Here is a 6103-nt window from a genome sequence, read left to right as displayed (position 1 = left end):
GCCTCCGGCCTCACCCCCTATGGATTTTACTAACCCTCTATGGATCCGTATGGGGTCAGTAGCGAACCATATAACTTATAATATTACTCTCAACAAGGAAATAAGTCTATAGTTTTTAACGTCATTCGGTTTACTATTTTTTAGTGTTGTCAAATCGTACACTTTTACCTAACCGGTTACTCGGATAATCGTTCGACAGATTAACCGGTTAACCGGTAGTTTTAAGTTGTCGTTTGAAAGCCTTATCAATAGTACCATACATGTACACATCGTTATAAGATGTGGTATGAGTGTCAATTTGACAACCTTTCATCCAAGTCATAATACTGACGTTACGCACGATATTGTGTCCCAATTGGTAACGTCAAAATTTGACGTTTTACATCGGTAATCGAGTATACTTTGTTCGTTTTGATTATAATCATTTTTGATCGATATGGATACTTCAAAGTCTTGAATATGTATGAAATATTTGCTACTGGTAGATACGCAAGCAAATAAACTTTTCGGACTTCTGATTCGGCTTGTGTTGTATTTTTCTTTATATTTATTGTAACTTTTATTTGTTTTGCTCTTTTCTTTTTAGTTTCTTTATCTCTTTACAATATTTAATTTTCTCTGTCTCGGATATGAAATTCTTTTGTTCTGTAATTAATATTTTACCTATTTATTGACAAATTACCGTATGTTTTTTTTTCATTTTAGATAATCATTAATTTTTTAATTGATTATAACTACTTTTATATATTGCAGTTCTTATCGTGGTTTCTATGATTCTATCTATTTTCGAAATTTGTAATTTGGTTATTTTGTTTTGTCCTCTGATCTTAAAACATAAAATCGAACCGTACTTGTTATTTAAAAACAATGAAATATCGTTCATATATAATATGATCAGTGCGTGAACTGGTGACAAAATATTATCGCCCCTGTAAACAGTGGGCTCTTCTGACTAGAGGTAATCGGTAAAGAATAGCGGAAAATGGTGTACATTGTTTACGAGCTTGAAATGAGCTAACACAGACGAACTGAGACGTGTCAACGTAATCTGAATATGATAATGCACCAGGTAAATTATTAATTGTTAAGTTTATCACATCATCGTATCTTCATATGATAGGTAAATAAGTGAATTTTCGATTTTAAGGATGTACACCTCTGAGGAGCCAAAAATTTCTAGAATTAAACTTTTTTTCTTAACCTGATTTTTAGGTTTATAAGACTGTAACAAAACAATTGGTGAAGAAAAATCATATGGTGGTGTGCTTCTTTTTTTGCTACGGCCCTTTGAAAATGTCCAATTGTGATGATTTTCTCACTTTTCATCGATTTTTACCTATTTTTGGGCTATTATCGTGAAAAAAATCATAGTTCCACAATTAAACTTTTTTTCATACTATCCATAAAGATGAAGTGGACCAATCTGAATAAATTTAACTTACAAAAACTATAGGTAGGTGTTAATATAAGAAAGTTTTATCATATTTTGATGCTTTTTTTGTGTAAAATTTACCATACTGCCAATTTTGTATTTTTATGCTTTTTCTCATTTTAAAGAACAAAATGCATATTAATTCAACTTTTTTGTTATAATATATGATTGAAAAAATACATATCTAAGAAATTTGAAAAGACCAAAATGAGATGGGATGTATATTATTCTTGTAAAATCATTTTTTGTATCCCTCACCCATTTTCTCAAAATTTTGACTAAAAATACTGACTTGGATGGTCGTAAAATTTGAAAAGTGGATTATTCAAAAAACGTTCATGGTAAATACACAATTTTTTCACAGAGTTATGTTTGATTATAATATTTTTAAAATTCTATGATATTTTCCACTTCTATCATATGTTTTGGAAATAATTTAAGAACGAGATTTCAACGAGACTGAACGAGACTGAAAAGTCAGAAGAATACATCCTTAAGTGTCGTCAGGGTTCAAACCTGGAATTTTGCCAACCTTTCATTATTATTTTTTTAAAACTAACCTATAGTCGGAACATCTTGATTTTCTCCCAATTTGTAAAGTTAATTATGCTGCTTGACATATATTTTTTTTGGGAAAAAAAATTGATATGCAGTCAAATGTGGCAGTTTTTAATATTTGTTGCTATGTGAAATAAAGGGAAGTAAATTAAAGTAAAAGAAGGCGCGCTTTTTCAAATAGTAAACAATTTAATTCAGATGCATAGTATTTTGTCAAATGATAAAGAATATCGTAGAAACTTGCTTTATATTAGAGCTACATGTTGAACAAATTCAGTTAAAAAAAGGGGGGGGGGGTAAAATGCTACGAAATTTAGATTTTATTTATTTTTTGTCGACAGCCAAAAGATGATTTGACATGTAACTAACTACTTTTTCAATTTCATTGTAAAGTAAAATTGGCTTTTTTTGGGGTCTCTGTTTATTGTGGTCTGATGTTTTCAGGTTCTCTTTGGATTGCCAAATAATATTATAATCATCTAATTGAATGTTCAAATTATTTTGCAGCGATGGTGTGTATGGAAGGAAGACTGTCATAAAACCCAACAGTTCCGGATGGCCCTTTAAATAATTGCTTAACATCAATAGCGATGTAAGATTCAAGTGTTTGATTTAGCACAAGTTTAGCCAGGTTTTCCTTGTAATTGTGGCAGAAAAACCACTAGACAGTGTCATGCATTGAAAGGATATCAAACGGATATTTTATGGAATGATTCTCATACATATAAAATCATATGCATAGGAATGTGGAGCTAGTGTCTTTCATGCAGCAATTTTTAATTTCCAATATAAACTCTGAAAAGACAAGAGCATAGAAATGTATACCAATGAGAAACATTCTTTGTGAATAAAATCATTCCAAAACTTAAATGTGTCATTAGTGTTGCATTATTTATCAGTAGAGATAATCAGATTCCAGTAAGATTGTCCAACTGATGGTTTTTGTTTGTAATCATTTTTGTAAATCTTAGTTGTTTTGACAATCCGGGCTGTGCATGTTGCCCGGCTGCCCCTTTCAGTGTGAGACAATATTTTGTTTATGATATATGATAAACAAAATCACTGATTCAAGACTGGAGCGGACCCCTTTTAGGCAGTTAGTGCGAATCCTTTAGGTTTAAACCATTACATGCAGTACGGGGGAGGGGGAAGATTTTTTTTTACAAAATCAAACATTTTTCCTAATAATAATACATTGAGATTTAATATATTCTTTGCTATATGTCAATGTATGTAGTGTGTATATTAAAGTATTGCCAACAAAATTCATCAAATTTGGGATCATAATATTGATTAAGAAAAACCCTTACCCCCTGTACATCATAAAAGTTCATAATCTTCTGTAACACACGTGCATGGTTAATTCGGATCACATATTTTCTATTCCGATGTTATAAGAATTCGAAGGTTCATATCATTTACAATATTTATGGGATTTTTTTTTTACTATCAACGTTGAACCTCGAGGTTACATTGTAGTAAAAAAAAATCCAACAAAAACGTTGAATGTAAATGATATGCACCTTTAAATCTTATATTGTAGGACTCATGTTGTTCAAACATAATGTGTTGATCAATTATGTTATGATGATTTTGATAAACTTCACATTAGGTAATCTTTCACGTATATTGATTACATTATATCGAGTTGTCCCAACGATATACTTGTCGGTGTGCTCGATCATACGAATTTACCTACATTCATATAGACAAAATGGCACAACTTTGAAAAATTCTTGTGACGAAACTACATTTTGGAACACGTTAAAAATTGGATACCCAGAAAGCTACATTATTAAGGTTTGATATATATTTTTTTCAAAAAAAAAGAAAAATATGCAGTCAAATGTGGCAGTTTTTTACACACCCCTATGTTGAACAATAGGTTGTTCAATTAACAGCATGTTTGGCAATTAAAAAATCATATATTAACACATTTAGCTTTAACATATACTTTATTTATAGTGGTTGTATAAAAGTTATATAATGGTTTTGTGTTTTAAGAGATATTCATCCCTATGCATATCGGGTTTTATGCGTAAATTGTCTCTCCTGTTTTTAGACCTTTTCTATCTCTTTCATAAAAAGAGTGACTTTTCTATTAATCCCACTGTGATAATACGAACTGCTTTCAAATTCGATGGCCTAGGAGGAGGATTGGCCTAATGAGTTCATATAAAGTGATAAAAAGCATGGTAATTTTAAGATACGCTCGTGGCGAGATTTGTTCGAATCCGATCCTAATCGACAGTTATTGCAACTATTTTAACTTAAGGTCGCCTGATGTCCGGCTTCTCCTACCTTTGAAGACAGGTCAATAAAATACAACATATGTCGCTTATAAATAAAATACATGATGTGGTGTTTAGCACCAAAACAAAGAACAAACTATTAGAAATAATTCGAACACACATATATGTATAGCGTCCCGAATCGAAAAAGTTCAAAACGTAAGAAAATTGCTCAGTGGACAAACTTGCAAGACATTTGAATTGTAAATAAACGAAGTCATTTCGACTTAACAGCTTATCAAAAAGTATGTTTTCGTATTGTGGGGTGAAAGCACAATTACGAAAAAGCACTGTTTTATATGCTACAAATTGAATATTTAATAAAATGACGTTTAAACTTACAGTGTTTTGTAAAAAGCGGCGAAATTCGACATTGGACAATTTTGCAAGACTTTTTCCCGAGGCCTATGCGTTTTTATTTGTGGTGCGAGTGCTGTAAAATTCCGAATTTGAAATGGTCTATCTAAGCACATTTGTAGGAATAATTTATAAAAACAGAATTTTATATCATCTGATATTTTAAAAAGCGATAAATTTTGATAACTTACCATTTTCAGAAACCTGACCATGGCGAGGATTATTCATTTTTGAAAAAATAAATTTTTACCGTTCGATCAACACAAAAAACAGCAAAGGCGTCATAAATAATAATAGACGTTTATCATTCATGCGAATTTTCGCGGATTTAAAACTTTTTATTAGACCACAAAAATTCCCGCAAAAGTTATTTTGCGAATAATTTGTTACGTCTGACACGCATATTTTTGACGTTTTGGTAATATTTGTATCATTATTTGAAACTATTGTGAAAAGTTAAAGAATATTTTTAATATTTTTGGAAACAGTAATACCTGCCTTATCTATGGATATAAATTTCATAAAGCTGAACTAGTTAGTTTTCATAGAAGAGCTATTTATCAAATTGCTCTGTCGCATTTCACGGCATTGACGCAATAACGTGCTTAACGTCACTACGATCAAAGAATTGAAGTTTGTCCTTTGGCATTATCGGTCGTCCCTCTGTCTATATCACTTTGTTCATCTCTTAATATTATTCCGTATCATGTCTTTGTGACGTCAAATACGTTGACCCGGCCTTAATAACTTTGACCCGGACTTATCAGCGACGTCATAATGTTTGAACCGACGTTAATAACTTTGACCCGAACTTATCAAGTCATCTTTTGTGTGCTGGCGTAACAAAGAAAACACTTCCGAAACACGCAAATATAGCCCGATAAATCGATTATCAGATTATCTGCATATTGATATTGTAAAATATCAGCTGCTTGGCATTATATGAAGGCTTTTTGATCTCGTTCGCTACGCTCACTCGACAAAAAGCTTCATATCATGTCTCGCAGCTGATATTTTACGATATCAACATGCAGATAACCTGATAATCGGTACTTATAAGCTTGTCTGTGAGGATTCCTGGAGAAGTTTGCTTTTTAATAAACAAATACACCGTATCAACTATAGCATTTGTACCAACTTCAGATTGAATAATATAAACAAAAAACCCGTCTTGATCTCGTAGAATTGAATTTGTCTGAAACCGATCAGTTTAATTTTTTCTTGTTGTCTTCGAAAATAATGTGGAGTGTTTCAATTTGAAATGATTAATTATAAAAAAAAAATTATATGTATTTAGGATCAACAATAGCAATCAATATACTGGACAATTGATCTGTCAAATTAATAACCACGACGACAATTTTTAAATAAAACATAACTATTTAATGATTTCCATGCAAATTTATATCAAAACTATCAAAATTGAAAAAAAGTCCGGTTAACCGGTTTGCGTTTTTGGTATTCG

At 31.3% G+C, this 6103-nt stretch overlaps 1 long non-coding RNA gene across 1 annotated transcript; it reads left to right on the top strand.

Moving 5' to 3' along the window:
* The first annotated feature begins 886 nt into the window (after nt 1-886).
* LOC134704880 (uncharacterized) lies at nt 887-2860 on the top strand. Its single transcript, XR_010105427.1, has 2 exons — nt 887-1069; nt 2498-2860. It is a non-coding gene; the product is annotated as an uncharacterized LOC134704880 (long non-coding RNA).
* The last annotated feature ends 3243 nt before the right edge of the window (nt 2861-6103 follow it).

Source organism: Mytilus trossulus, chromosome 2, assembly GCF_036588685.1.
Source record: "Mytilus trossulus isolate FHL-02 chromosome 2, PNRI_Mtr1.1.1.hap1, whole genome shotgun sequence".
In the NCBI taxonomy this organism is placed as follows: Eukaryota; Metazoa; Mollusca; class Bivalvia; order Mytilida; family Mytilidae; genus Mytilus; species Mytilus trossulus.
The sequence above is the reverse complement of the archived record's forward strand: the minus strand, read 5'-3'. Positions and strand labels throughout refer to the sequence as shown.